This window comes from Haliaeetus leucocephalus, unplaced genomic scaffold (assembly GCF_000737465.1).
Source record: "Haliaeetus leucocephalus isolate CR32 unplaced genomic scaffold, Haliaeetus_leucocephalus-4.0 Scaffold190, whole genome shotgun sequence".
NCBI classification, from domain to species: domain Eukaryota; kingdom Metazoa; phylum Chordata; class Aves; order Accipitriformes; family Accipitridae; genus Haliaeetus; species Haliaeetus leucocephalus.
This window is the reverse complement of record NW_010972626.1, coordinates 19,910-36,062: the sequence shown is the minus strand read 5'-3', so window position 1 is coordinate 36,062 and position 16,153 is coordinate 19,910.

The following is a 16,153-nucleotide window of genomic DNA, read 5'->3' as shown; positions in this document are numbered from 1 at the left end:
TGGCATGAGGCAGAAACAGGATTTTCTAGCATGGTGAGTCCTTGCAGAATCAACAGGCTGATGATTTCTAATGACCAAGAATTCAGGAGACACTGCATCCTAATTAAAAGCAAAAGGGGGTCAGTAATCGCCAAGTAAATTCTGTTTCACCTCTACCTGTTTTATAGGTGGCTTCAGGGAGCAATTTAGGAAAGGCGCATTGCAGAATGACTTAATGTGAGCTCTCATGATGATCACAAGGAGCACTACAGGAGGGAAGTTCACAAATGGAGTTTTGAAGGAGCTATGTAAAATGATAATATGGGTAGGGATTTAATGATGGTGTTCATGAGAAGACCTTAAATAGGGGTCATGTGGGGAGAGGATGTTTTCCCCTTCAGCACTCACTGACTTCAATTGTAAACTCTTTTCTCTTTTGACACTTTGCTAGATGTAGACTTTTCAAGCCTCTTTTGGCTTTTTTTGCTTCCACAACTGAACACAGACCAGAGGTGTCTCTCTTAGTGATTCTTGGTTTGCTGCTTTTCCAGGCCGCTTTCACTGAATGGTTCCAGGAAAAGCTAGAAGAAACCTTGCAAGGTCACAGAGTTCCTCTATTTCATCTTCTTGGCCCAAGGCAGGATCTAATAACCCTAACCTGCTCTCAGGCATCCTGGCAGATGATCTTAAAAGTCTCCAGTGATAGAGACTCTTCTATCTCCCTAAGCAATTTTAAATTCTTTTTAATAGAAATTTTTGCCCCGTGTCTAACTAATAAATAAAATAAATAAAACAACATGTTTTCATTAATTGTACTGGAGCACTCAGGTTTTGACATGAACAGCAGAGGGAGAGTGTTAAGAACTTGACTGCTGTGGCTTCATTTTGTGTTCCGGTGCGACCCACCAGATGAAAGAGGGTACGATTCAGGTATGTGCAGTTTGGTGCCGCAATGACCCTCCTGCTCACCTCTTGGCCCCTTGATTTTCTTTAAGGTTCTGTCCCCTGAAGAATTCTCATTTATTCTGACGTGTTTTCCTGATCTTTGCTAGTGGCGGTTTTGTGAATGAAAATTGTTAATAAGCAATTGTGAGGATTGTTAATAAAACTGGTGTTAACAGAAATACAGATAGGAGAGAGACAGGAAGGGGACTCAATTAGACCCAGACAAATACACAGATAAATGATGTGCAGATTAGGGTCATATTTCACAGCAGGGCATACAGTAATGATTTACCTCAGAAGGAATAATGCCTTAAACCAACGGAGAAAGTGTATTTACTAGTATGGTTTAAAATTAGGCTCCAACGGCAGCACAGTGAGTGCCAATTATTTTGTCCAAACTCTGACTATCTGTCCATTTGGTACTTTTTCTTGCAGTGTAGCCTGGGATCAGTGTGATCCAGCAATAGGAGTTTGGGAAAGCCACAATTCAGAAATGCTTTAAGTCACTTCCAAGCTGTGAGGGAAAGAGGGTAAGTGCCAGTACCTGTCCAGAGGAAGGTATGAGTCAGATTTTCCAGTTGTGGATTGGATCAGTGGTGGTGAATTTATGGGGGGGGGCAGAAGCAGGCACTCCAGTATAGAGTGCAGGGCAACAACTGCTTAGAATGGAATTGTGTGTCAAATGCATTTATTCAGAACCAGGCCCTTCCTACACAGCAGCCAATCTATTACAAATACAGATTTCCCTGGGAACTGCGTGTTCTTTGATTTCTTTGAATGCTATGATAGAATTAGTTTCTTGTGACCTAGGTGCCTGTGGTACGCTCAAGAGTTGCTTCTGCAGCAGAAGTAATTACTTTCCCATTAAGTCTAAAAAATTAAGTTACAAAGTCCATCAAGTCCTACCTACCTACAGGCCATGTTCATTGCAACTGAAACCCTCTGTGCTGGGGTCTGTTGTTGCACAAGAGTCACATCCACAGGCCCACAGTCAGTCCCACTATGCTCCAGGATGATCAATAAGTGCCACTTTAATGGCGTCTTTCCCACTTGCCTCTTGGCTAAAGGAAAGCAATAATATAATGTTCAGTGATGCAGCAGATGTTTCAAAGTCCTCATCAACGAGGAGATTACCCTGTTACCTAAATTAGGCATGTTATGGAATTGCAGAAATGCAAAAAGAAATGTCCGAGTGAGGTTTGAATCAGCTAAGAAAGTTTCAGGATTAAACCTCATAGGGGAGGCCTCCTATGATACTGGCTTTTGACCAGAGTTTTCTGGTCTTTTATTTGTCTGGTGCCTGTTCTGTCTCTAAAACACTAGTGCAAGGAGCAGATCAGGAGAGAAAATAGAATTGGATGATGCACTTGGTTTGCTGTAGAGGAATCATTTACCTTTGCATTGCTTACTTGCCTCCTGTCTTCTGATTTACCATGACCTGCAAGGGAACATTCCTCTACCATGGCCAAGGCATTCAGGTGGAGCTAATTGAGCAATTAAATTATCAGGTGATGGAAGTAAAAATCTCATCCACGCAGTGGATTGATTTAGCAATCTGACTCCTTTTAGTTTATGACTTACTATTATGTAATGTGTGTGTTGCTACACAGGTGCACACTCTGTGCAAAACAAAGAGGTAAGCAGCTGTTCTTACGTACACTTTAGCTGACATGGGGCTCACGACTTCTGTCAACTGACCATAGAAGAAGGTGACAGTTGGGGTTTCTGAGGATGAACTGTGAATGTGGACAGTCCATTTAACAGAACTTCCCTTCCCAACTCCTCTTTTCTTGGAAGTCTACTGTCAGGAGTTTGTAGCTGTGGCTGAGCTAACAAACACAGGAAAAAAACCTTTCTTTCCAGTCGGGTGCATTTCACCTCTGAGAAGTATCTGTGAAGGAGTGTGCAAAGCTAGGCTGTGTCCAAGTGCTGGTGTTTTATACAGAATTGCAAAGGGAAGAAAATTCCATTTTGGTGAAGAATAACAAAGATGATGATCTGGCTGAAGATCCATTTGGTATGACAAATAGAGGCAGTCTAACATGCACGTATTTTCTGAGAACATCATGGAGATGTGATCTTTGTCTATACCAGCTATCCAACTGGGCAATTCTGGGAATGATATATGTAGTAAAAGCACATCAGAATTCTAGCTCCCTCTTCCTGTACAGAACTACTGCTACACAGATTGTTGTTTTAGCTGCAAGATCGGCAATGGTAGAAACCACACCTATCCACAGCAATGCTGTCATCATTAAACAGGTAGAGGACAGGGCAGTAGAAATGCTGTTGCAACAGAAAACACAGGGAAACCTGAAACCCTAGAATAGAGGACTGAAAAGGATGCAACATGGTCACCAGGACAAACTTCTGCAGTGAGGTTAGACCAGGGTGTAATGGAGAAAATGCTGCTGGATAGATCTGCTTTGCTCCCACAGCAGGATTTCTGTGTATTGATCACATAATCTCAGACCGTATTAGAATAGAGGAGGGAGAGAGTGAGTCTCCTTTGGCTTGTAGAAAGGTTTGATTTTAAATTAAAGGGGATGTTCCAAAAGGTCATGAACATTGACTCTGCAGGTTAAAATAGGTTGCTTCCTTCCCTTTCATTGACAGTACAGAAGGTCTTAAAAGAGTCTACATGTTTCTGCCCTATTGAAATTCTCAAGGGAAGGTAATTCTGAGGGGATGTCCAGAGCCAGTGTGGTCCAGTATGCCTTAAAGCTGAGGGAGAGACTAGCCCTGGTCATCTCTTCTGTTCAGGAGAATGTGTGGTATGCACGAAGTTCGCAGGACTAATATTATAATAAGACTATGGAATCTGTATCCCAGCCCCTGTATCTGTGAGCTGGGTGTCCAGACTTTATTGTTACTATCATCCATGGAAAGTAAAGGGCAGAGCCTGTCTTGAGGTTTATGGACTAGGTTTGGTGGCATCATTTCTCCTTAGGCTAGTGGGTGGCTTGAGAAGTTGTGCAAAGGTAGGTAACAAGTTAATCTGCAGGAAAACACTTGTATCAAACCTGTTTTTCTCCTATCCACCTTGCCCAGAAACAAAAGATAGTGACAAAAATCTACTTTATGTTGACTAAATCTCAAATATTTTTCACCTCTGTTCCTTATGGCTGTTCTTCAGCTGCGAAATCTGATCTTTTTATCACACAGTGAAGACATTTATTTGATACTTGGAATCTGAATGAGCTCATATTCCAATATCTTAGGATGTCCACTTTATTTTTGATAAAAAACTTCTCCCATTTTATTATCTCCATGTAGCCTGATCACATAAGCAAGTCTCCTAGTGCACCTGGATTTTTAATTAAAAAAAAAAAAGCAGGGGGGAGGAGGAGGTTTGAAGCATTTGTCACATGGGCACAGAAAGGTTGTCCAGCATCTCGGCCAATGTGAAAAGGAGAGCCAGGAGAATATGGTCTGTTTGAAGAAATTGGTCTGAGGTTAACATGTCCTTCTCTCTGGCCCTAAGACCTCCAAAGGAGATTTTTTTGACTTTGCAAAAGATGGTAGATTGGCTTACTGTGGAGTGGATGTGATCTAGCTCTGTCCCTACTGTCTTTGAGAAGAGATTGGTAGATAGGTGCAAAACTCTCTTCCTTAGGGCTGCAAAGGACCATTAGTCTCGAGCTCTCATATAGCAAAAACGTCTTCCACCCATGTTCTCTCTTCCTCCGGTGATCTCTCATTAATCCATGTATTCCCCAGAAGCATGCATGTCTACTGCTTCCCTCGGTAGCTTATTGCAATGGTTGATCTCTTCTAACTCTGAAAAACATGTATGTTACTTGTAATTTGAATTTGTTTAGCTTTAATTTTCAGCCCTTTGTTGGACCAGCTGCTTTGGAAGCCCTTGCTCTGTGTCTTATTCAGGAATTCAACAGATAAAAATTCTTACATTAGATTATTGCAAAATGTTTTCCGGCTCGTAAATAATTTCTGCTATTCTTCACCCCAAGTTTTTCAATGCTATCTTTCAGTTGTGGTCCCCAGAGCTAGACTCAGGCTCCAGTGTCATCTTCATCTGTACCAGGCCTAGAAGGGAAAATACTCCCTGCTGGTTAAGGGCTGTGATCAGACCCCTTCCTGGGGAATGCCTCTGTGCGGCTCAGCCTCAGAAGAGAGGAACCAATTACTCATTTACTGATTCCTACATGTTCAGTCTTCAGACATAAAGCTGACCCAGAAGTTGCAGTAAACTTTCATATAGAATCAACCCATGGATTCTCGGCAAGCTCTGCTAGTCCTACACCCAAAGAGCTGATAATATTACTGAGAAACTGAGTAACTGTGTACCTGCAGAAAGCACTTTACTCCTCATGGGAGAGGAAAAAAAAAAAGTAGAAAAGTCAAGCTAACAGCAAGCCTGTTTTTATTCTACCAGGCAGGAGATTAATTAGAGTACTGTGAGGCCTGACCTCCAATTTTGTATCCAAAGGTCATGGCTGTTGTTGGAGAGATCAATTAATATATCAGTGTACCAGGCTCAACACAGAAATGCCATCCAAATAGTGTACGGGGAATCTTTGCGTACTGTGTATTTGCCCTAGCAGATAGTTAATCTGGGTTACTGTTTACTACCTGTTCCATTTCTCTTGCTCAAGAGTGTGAGCAAATGTTTATTTGACAGAATGTTCTGTTCCTCGTCTCCTTTTTTTTCTTTTTTTTTCTTCTTTTTTTTTTGCCCTCCTCTCTCCTAAGAAAAGCAACTCCAGACTGCACACATATTGCAGACTGGACTCTAGTCAGAGGATTTTCTTTACTGCTGATGGGGGAGAGCAGAAAATGTCTTGAGAATGATCTGCCAAACAGGGAAAGGGCCTTTAAGCAAAGGGTAAGAAATCAGAAGAAAGGAGGTACTTACAGCACTTTGACTTATTGGAAAATACCCAACAAACTGAATACCAAGGTGAATAGTCTATTTAGACCAGTAGAAGCAAAAAGCAGGTTTGTGAATTGCAGCAACCAAGTGTCCACTAATAGCCCTTGTTGGAAACAGGACTGCTATCTGATCTAGGATGGCTGCCTTCCTGTTGCTTTAGTAGGAGGCCGTGTTTGAAAGATCTCACAAAAAGATCTCCAAAACTTCCATGCTAGTCCCGCAGGCATTGCTTTCCAGTATATTGATTAATCAGTTTTCTTCAAATGCTATTCATACACTGCATTGAAAGTGAGAAGCACTATACAAGTCCGTATCGTTCCCCTGTGTACATATGATGCAGAGCAAGTGGTCATTACCAATGGTGGTTGACAGAAATCCCGGTTGCTAGTGATGGAAGGGAAGCAGGAGATGATAGGCTAGCAAATGACTTGTATCATAGAAATGTTTGTTTCCGACATGGTAGGGTGCTGGAATACTGCTGTTAGAGATGGACATTTAGGAGGGAAATAAAATATGGATAAGACGCTAAAAACCCTTATCCCTTTGATCGTGCTCCAGAGAAAGGTAAAAATCGTACTCATCACTTAGCAAATGTTCTCAAATTTAGTTCCCATAGGAGAATTTCCTGAGCCATATACACTCATCAAGTTGGGATGCACAGCCCCTGCTTGTTTCTGTGCTTTGTGAAAGTCTGCTCGTGGTTGTGCTCTGGTGCTTTGAGGGTTGCTTTGGTGTTTTAGGTAGACAGATGCCCTGAAAGAGACTGCCAAGCACTCAGAGTAGCATAGGGGTGTCCTGTTACTTCATCTCTGCCCTTTTCTCTGCTTCAGTGGATGCGAGAGGCGAGGAAGGCTGTCAGAGTGGCTTTGGGGCCGTCCAGGAATATTAAAGCACCTGTCTATCTGTTTACACTGAGTGGCCGTACCGCACCCCAACATCTGTCTGTCTCCATAAGGTAACTGATTGTTTGGGATGGCACGTAGACATCTTTATAGTCTCTGCCTTGTTGCTAGACACTTTCAGGCGGAAAGGGGATGACAGCCCCTGCCTCTCCTGTCTGACAGGCACTCTGTATGGATGGAAGAGGCTAAATTAAAAACAGTGAAGTAGACTTTCTGGTTTTTCTTGATAACTGGTATAAAGGAGAGAAGGGAGCAGTCTGTGCACTGCAATTAACACCGAGTGCTATTGCAACTCGTCCTGTAATGCGATATAGATACAATCTCAGCAGAAAATTGAACGCTGCACTGAGTCAGAAACACAGAGCAATGCTGGGTTTTGAAGAAAGTAATTAGCCCCAGGGACCTGGTGGTTTCTCATTTCCCCTGTGGTAAACACAGGGAAGTGGGGCAGTACTTCCCATAGGCTTCCAAAGTCAATTTAGACAAAGTACAGAGCCAATTTATAACCCAAAGTTTTCATGAATGCTTAGCAAGAGGCAGGCGCACCGCCAGTCTTCTTGCAGTGCCCGCCACGTACCACTTGGTGCCATGCTGCTTTTTGCGAGCTCCGAGTGCCCTGTCTCTGTCCGGCTGCTGCTGAGCCAGCCTGAGCCCTGCCAAGTGCAGCTGCTAGAGAACGCAGCCCCGGCGCAGCAGCGCTTTGGTACCCTTCACCACCTCTCCTGCCAAGAGCGATGCTGCGTGACAGACCTGCCGGGTTCACCGTTCGCCACGCTTGCCTGCAGCCGGGTGCTTTGGCCTGCCCTCTGCACGGTGCCTCACCCAACCACCTACCTCTTCCCAACAGCCCTCGGTACAGCAGTGGCCCGGCCCTTTCTTGTGCTGCCTTGCACTTGGCCTTCAGAAAAGCAGTGATTTGAGGTTTTCCAGAACCCACTGGTCACATGAGTTCTGCTTTCCTTCTCCACTAGAAGATCCGAAGTGTACTGAATCACAGAAATAAGACACCCGGTAGCCAAGAAAACTGTGATCTTACTAATGACAGGACCTACTGGCTTGAAGCTGCACCTCACAATTAATATGAGAAGCAAGGAATTGAGCTGTTCATGTAGCACAGCAGGGATGTCAGTAGTCTCTATTTATGCTTTACCTTTAAATGAAAATTGAATTTAGTTCTAAAAGATAGGTAGCCCATGCCTGCTCTGGGTGACAACAAGTTCTTGCATCCAGGATTCTCGCTCCTGCTTTCCTGACGTAGTACTTGTCACCTTTCTGTGGTTTGTCACATGCAGAAAAAACCCTGCAGGGTCTTTGGGGTATAATCACATCCTTGTCTCTTGTGAAATGTGTAGTCCACTTGAGGCATCGCAGTGAAATGAAATACTGTACTTCTGTGAGTTGCCACGCTGCTTTGTGTGTTCCTGCACCTCCTTCCCCGGAGCTGCACACAACAGCGACACTCAGCACCAGTATCTTGCATGGTAAATGTCTTACATGCCTGCAGTTAACTTGTTCAGCATTTCTCCAGAAGTGCATGGTCAGTGTAGCCTAGCACGCGTGTTGCCTCAGAGGAGACTTTTTCCGCAGCCTTCTTTCATTCAATTGCTGGAAAACCAGAAAATGATAAAATATCATCTGAAATAGAATTACTTCCCTGGTTCTGTATCTTAGCAGGAGCTGATTAGGAAGTAAATGCAAAACTCGTCATTTGGACGCTTGAAACTCTTTGTAGGACTGTAGCCTTCTGATACCAAGCCCGTTCTCAATCTTCTGGATTCTGTAAGTGCCCTCTAGTGACTAATTCTCTGAACTGTGTGTTGGGTTTTCATTGCCGGAGAGAGAGACCAGCCATTGAAGGGGGGTGGTTGTCTGGTGAGGGCACGAGCTAGGTAAGTGTCCTCATTCTGAGGGCAGCACTAGTTTGTCCTGCAGAAGCAAACAGAAATGCTCATTGAGCAGTCACTGCACAAAGCTCAGGAAAGCAAACGACTGAATGCATGCACTCTGCTATTGTGGAAATAGCACGTCTGAACCAAAACATGAGTCAAATCAAGCGCAAACCAGCAGGAGAAAAACTATTGGGTTGTCACTGCACAATGCTTGAATGGTTTCAGTGAAGCATGGCATTAGTGAAATTTTTCAGAGTAATTATCCTGTAAGGTTTGAGAAAGGGCCGTGGCATTCTGGTTTTCGTTTGGTACAGCAACTGTAGACTAGGCTAATACATCACTGACATTTCATTTGTACCATGACAGCATTCCAGTTTTTCTAAAACCAATTTGGCTCTTTACTAAAGAATTTGCTTGTTTAAAAAAAAAAAAAAGTTTCACCTGTTTTACAAAAGTTTGAACTATGGTCCAGGACTATGTGTTTCTCAATAGCGGGGGCATTTCTGTATCTTCCTATTATTAGAGCTCTACACGCGATGTTGTGCATTGTAGTTGCCTGGCACGCTCGTCAGGGGTAATCTGGAAGATACTTCTCAATGGATTGTTTCAGGAGCATGCCCTCACCTTGCACCCAAAAAGAATAGGGTAGATTTGCTGTGTTCTGGGAAAGGATGGGAGCAGACACAAACTCCTTTTCTACTTTGTTACATCCATGCAGGTGCAGGCTTACAAATTGCAGACAGCAGTTGTCAGAACATGCGTACATGTTTCTTTAAAAATTCGTGTTCTTATCTTGTATAGTAGTTCGCTATGTTGAATTTATAGTCTCAATGAATTGACAACTCAATTTTAATGCAAATGGATCGGTGCTGTTACCACTGCTGTTCGTTCTGCAGCAAAATACTGGGCTTTGTTTCTGGTGGTGTTTTGGGTGTGGGTTTTTGGAGGTTGGGGTTTTTTTTGTTGTTGTTGTGTTTTTCCTTCTTTTAAGTAAAAATTCAAAAGCCCTTTTAAATGTTTAATTGCACCCATTAATATAGCCAGCGTAGGAGTTTGGTGAATCCATGTTCAGGAACTGATTTATCTGGGCTGTTACAGTCATATGACAATACGCTAAGGGCCAGATATGGAGGTGGTGTGCAGACTGGCATATATGAGACTTCTTTATGTTCTTACATTGTATTAGCCTCCCACCAACTTCCTTACGCCTACTCATTTGGCATGTAAGGGATGCTAGGGCGGTGTAATTTACGTGGTAAGCTCCTCTTACCATATAAGCATTAAGAACATATAATTGAAATGTACCTCACCTTGTTTGAACTTGCTTCTTTTTTTTGTCTTACTCCATATTTGCACTGTGTTCAATACCATAGGCCATAGACCTTTTTGCCGTGACTGGGCTTTTACAGAAATATAAATTTCTTCTTCAACTGGTATCATAAACATTGTGGAAAGCAGAGTTTCTTTTGGATTTAGCAATGGAGCAAAAACTCTTGTGTACCTGGAATACATGTACGGGAAGAGTTCAAGGGAAGAGGGCAAACTGGCATCGGCTCTAGAAATTATCTGGAAAAGTGGACTGTGGAAAGAGCAAGGACAGTTGGGATTTAGAGAGTGCTTCAGCCTGTATGGTGAACGCCTATATTCATCTAGATAACTCCAGCAGTAACCAGCGATAGGACATGAGGAAATGGAATGAAGCTGAGTCAGGGGAAGTTCAGATTGGATATTAGGAAAAGGTTCTTCACTGAAAGGGTGATTGGTCACTGGAACAGGCTCCCCAGGAAAGTGTTCGCGGAACCAAGCCTGTCAGAGTTCAAGGGGTGTCTGGATGATGCTCTTAGTCATATCGTTTAGTTTTAGGTAGTCCTCTGAGGAGGAGGGAGTTGGACTCTGATCCTTATGGGTCCCTTCCAACTTGAGGTATTCCATGATTCTAACCCTTGCAATTTTTGTCATTGACAGAACTAATTTTAAATAAGCATAAGACTGTCATAAACTTGCCATTTAAGAAACGTTTTGGTCCCTGGTTTGCAAACTCATCACCCTTACAAATAGCCTAGGGTTGAGCTGACACCTGTTTAAATTATTCTGGTGCAAAAGAATGATAACACCAAGAAAACTGCAACATTGCCCTAAGAAAGTTAATCAATAATGTGACTTTTTGTTAACTGTGCTGGGCAGAATGAGGAATATGCTACGTAAAAGGAAGAGTTGCATCAAGCTTTCTGAGGGATTACAGGAATATTTGGGGCGTTGAACTTGCTTGGAAAAAGACTGTATTTGAAAGAGATGAGCCTGATGCCCAGTAGCAAGTGTACAGGGCTTTACTCATAGCTTCTTAAGTAATCACACTGCTTTCTACTTCTCAAGAAAAAAGTACTGAGGAATAGAATAGAATAGTTCAGTTCAGTTCAGTTTGAAGAGACCTACAACTATCTTGTAGTCCAACTGCATGACCACTTCAGGGCTGACCAAAAGTTAAAGCCCACTATTAAGGGCATTGTCCAAATGCCTCTTGAACACTGACAGCTGACAGGCATCGGGCATCAATGACCTTTTTTTTTTTTTCCCCCCCCTGCAAAAGGACTGTGAAAAATCAGTGGGCTGGTTTTGTGCATATGGAAATATCTAGAGTCATGCCTGTGTACAAGAGGAGGCGATGCAGATGCTGACACCTTGTTCTCCGGACATGGGCTGAGATCTTTGTATTGCGCTTCTCTGCTGGAAGAGTTCCTGACTGTAGCTTTTTGAAAGTGAGCTTTTGCTAAAATACAAAGACTGCCTAAGTAGAATAGGAAGGTGCAACAGACTGGGACACAGTAGTTTTAGAGGCAGTAACCAAACAAAGAAGCTGTTGTACAAAGCCACATAAGCTGAGTGGTTGTTTCTCCTCTAATACCTTCTGAGAACTCACCCAAAATTTCTTGGGCAATTTAATTTGTATCAGACAAATGTCTTGAATCCATGGCACTAAATCCTGTACAGCTTGAAAGAACCTTAGAAAGTCACTGTGTCTGTATACATCTCTCTCTCTCTCTCTCTCAAACTATGAAAGTACTAAGTGTTGAAAAGCTTATGTGCTGTATAATCTCACTGGCAATGAGTCTGCCAGATCAGCTATGTTACTAAGGCCTAGTGCAGCAGAGCCGACTCAGTCAAATACTTTTTCAATGAGAGCTACACATTGGCAACAAATGGTAAGGTCTCAGCTTTTCCATAAATTCTTTAACCTAACCTTTCCGCTTAATAATTAACTAATAAGGAGTAGCACCCCAACCCCCCACCACCCCCCGCCCCAGCCCCTTGAATTTCGTTCTCCCAAACAAGACAAAGGCTTTTTTTGTTTTTCCTTTTGAAAGACTGTAGTGCATGGACAGTAATTAACTTGTCACTTCAATGTGGAGTAGGAAAAGAAGGATACTTAGTTCTTTCTGTATTACTGCCAGGTTGGGGTGATCAAAAATGACAGATTAAGCTAGACCACTTATTCCTCCTAAGGAGCAAGAAATATGCGATGTTTCATTCTGGGCACAGGGAGCTTTAGTCTTTTCCATGCTATGGAAAGGAAAGTTGACCAGTATGTGGCAGCATCACTGACTTGGAAATTGTGCAAACTGACTTGAGATAGGTTACAGAAGAATAATTGCCAAGCCTACGCTGCTCTGGATTTTCCTCACCTACTGCCGTGCCGCCCCACCTTCTTTGTTGTGGAGCTCAGGAGGGGACAAACTGAAGTCCTCCAAACTAAGCAGCTCTCCCCCCCCGCCTTTAAATGAAGTGAATTCTGCTAAATTAGAAAAGAAAAAAGAAGGTGACTTCATTTGAGACACCCCCCCCCATCTGTCTTCAGAAGAGAATGCAGTTTCTGAGGTTTTCTTAAAATATTGGCAAGGCAACCCTTTTGTGTCAAGGGCGACCAAGCTGTACCGCTATTGCAAGCCTGTACAGTTTGTTCTGAGGAGCTCTCTGCAGCCATGCCCACCGTCTTCCACTGGAACACAGTAGTGCAGGATGTGCGCGTTCATGGCCCTTCTGAAGGAAGAGGGGTCGTGTGTGATCTCTACTGGCATAGTTTTTCCTTGACTGCTTTGGTTGTATAAGAGAAAGCTGTCTGCTGTTCTGTAGGAAGTGGACGATAGTTTGCGGAGGGCATGCACAGGACCTTCCGCAGACATAAAAACTTGGTAACTCATCAGGCTTCTCCCTCTTTGGGTTATTGAGCATAGATTAATGTTTGCTGCAGGATTTGTTTGGCCTTTGGGTGTTCTGAAGTGGCAGCCCCTGAGCACAGAACAACTTTCACAGCGTGTCTGTTTGGTACAGACTTTGTATCTCCCTGCAAAAGAATCAAGTCATGGTTGGAAAAGAAGCTGCCAGTTCCAGGTGGATCACTGAATGGCATCGCGGAGCCACTGAACCTAACTGAAAGATGTTTTAAAATTAAGATGAAAAAAGAAAAAGGAACACCCAGTATCACACAACTGAAACCCCATTCTTAAGAGAGAGAACAACATACTCTCAGTTGGTGGCTTGCACAGAATTTCACTCAACTGGAGCTAATGTTTACCTCGGAGAAAAGGATTATAAGGATAGTAAGAGAGGTTTCCAAGAAACGGAGGAATGGTCCTGCTCTAAGCGAGGCAGATAATGAGGTCTGCTGGCAAATGAAACAGTGAGCCTAACATGCAGCTGTAAATGAGCAGAGAGATTAATATGCTGTCAGAAGCTGCGTTGTGGAAAGACTTCACAAAAGAGTTTAATGAATGCAAAACATCTTGCACCCAGAGAAGGTAGGAGGGAACAGCGTGGATTCATAGCAGTAGGTATTCATCACCAAAACTTGCTCTTTTGAATGCTGTTGGGTTAAATTAGTACAAAGTAAATGAGTATCTTTACATTTCAACAACAATTTATGTGTAAGCTCACAGAGGAGAGGAGATTTGTGGTTTCTGTTTTGTCTAAAGCCCAAAGGATGCTGATAGATGAATGCACAGCAGGAATTGCTTTCGTTCTCTCCATTGTTGTTACCCTGGGAAGGAGTAGAGTGCCTTGTCCCACCATCCCAAGTGGACAAACTGTGCTAAATGGTGTAAAAGTTAATCCTTGTAAGTTCTGAGCAGGCAGTTTTATTTAATTGAACACGGAATAAAGGTGAGTTTAATGTCTCAAACATGTTCACAGGGAAAAATCATCGTATATGATGGCCACGACTGCCTGCCGGCATTAATAATATAACCCACTCTCCATGCCCAGGTGGAACAAAAAGTCATCCTCGGTGACAAGGAATGGGGCTCTTAAATGCCCCCTTCATCTGCTCAGTGTTTGCAGAGCTCTCTAGCACTTGGGTGGTGGTTGGGACCGAGGCTGGCAAGAGCACAGGCTGTTGGGCTGTGTTCTCTCTTGTGGTCACTGAAGGGATGGCTGACGCTGGGGCTTGAACAAAGAAGGAAGCAAACAATTGTGGCTGGCCTGTCAGCCATAGTCGCAGCCAATTTAGCTGTCCCTGAGCACTAGAAGCTGGGTGAACAGTAGCTGGTGTTACTGCGACTACTGCTGATGGTAGTGGCTCCTCCCAGCAACAGCCATCTCTTGCCCCACCTGTCTGCTCCCTTTGGCAGGCAGCAGACCTGCCCGCTCATGTTCTCTTACCAGCTGTGGCACCTGGCTGGACCTTCTCCTGTTCCTGCCCTTCATCCCTAGGTTTGCAAATCTTCGTTTTTTCACCTTTGCTGCTCAGAAGCATGAAGGATCTTTCCAGTGGCTGCGACATCGGAGGCATGTAAATAAAAGGGATGCCATCAGCCTGTGCTTTTGAACGAGAACGTGATTGTTTTCTTCCAGAGCAACAGCAATAGTTTTAATCGATTCATTAAGAATGTGGCTTCTAAAACCAGTTTGTTCTCTCAACAGGCTGCAAATGGAGCGGTGGCTGCCGTATTGTGGATGAGACCCTCTGGCAGGAGAAGAGACAGCAACAGCCATTGGCCATCAGCACTGAGAAGTGGTGTGTGGCAAGGCTGGTTTGACGTAGGCTCTGGAAGTCCCATATCTGGGGAGCTGAAAGGAAAAGCTCAGCACAGACAGGCGAGGGACATCTCGGTACCAAAATTGCCTCAACTCTGCCAGAAGGACTGGGGATAGAATGTATGTCAGATTAGGAACCTGCAGCATCTTCAGTAGAAGCCTGCAACAGTGTCTGGCGTGGCAGCAAAAGAACACGTGTTGTTTGGGGCAAATAGGTGTATTTTGGGATGATTCCATTACTCAAAGATGTCCGTGACATCAGGCTGACTCTCCCATATGTGTTTAGTTTATCTGCGTGAGCATTTTGACATGGGCAAAGGAGGAGGTGAAAAGGTGAGCTTGGATCAAATAGCTGAGAGCAACAGTGCCGGTGCTTGACAAGTTTCATGCTCACTTTTACCTAGTCTGGCAGAATTAGGCATGTATCTTGCGGTCAGTTTGGGAACAATGTGCTTACACAGGGCCCTGTCTTAGAAAGCAGTAAAGGAAAGAGTTTTGCCATGACTGTTGACGTGCTGGTTGGGATGTGGTTTTGAGGAAGAACATTTGTGAGGATAGGTGAGGAACCCAGTCCCACTTTTAATTTAGACCAGTACAAACCCCCTTCTGCCCTGTGAATGTCGTTGTGCTGTGAGTGAATAACCCTTAGTGTTGTAAATAGGTCCTTTACACTGCTCTTGGATTACATAAACACTGGCAAATGATACTTGACCCATATAACGGCCAAACTGACATAAAAAAATTGAACACCACAGATCAGGTGACAGGGAATCCATGGTGATAACAATGTTCAGTGGTCTCTTGCACCTGTCCTTGAGAGCTGCAAGATTACCCTGATTTCTTGCAATTTCTTGTTGGGCTTTATATGAACATGTGCACCAGCTGAACCCCACCTGCCTCGGAGAGTGCTCTTTGGCATCTTTTTCAGATGTTGTTCTTGCACCACACCTACCACGTAAAGGAGAGCTAGTTTTCTACAGACAAATGGCGCAATACCTTCTATTCCTACTGCGACTAGTGATTTCTGTGGAAGGAAGCCATCGTTCTGCTCCAATAAATTTTACAAGAGCTAAATACTAATATATACTAAGGATTCATGTGGTGTTACAGTAACCTCTGGAGATAGAATTAAGCATCCTTAATGCCCTGAGTTTCAAGTTTTTTTAAAAACACACAGAGCAGACTGCACTACATGATGACATCTTTCTTTGCAAGCCATGAAGAAATTTGGAACATGAGCACAAAATACAGCGCTGTAAAACAAAATTGCCAGAGCGCCTTACCCAGGGAAGGGGAAGACTGAGCGCTACTGTTAATTAGAAAAGCGCAGTGTCATCTACAGCATCTGCTCTACGGGCCTGCCACAAAACACCTAGAAATCTTCCTACTGCGACCCGCCTCCCCTGCGATTCCAGTGCCAACGCGGAGTAGGGCAGCTCGCGCCTGTCGGGGGCGACCATCGCGACAGAAAGCGGGCGCTGCTCGCAAGGAGGCAGCGGGGCGGCCGGGGGGGGGAG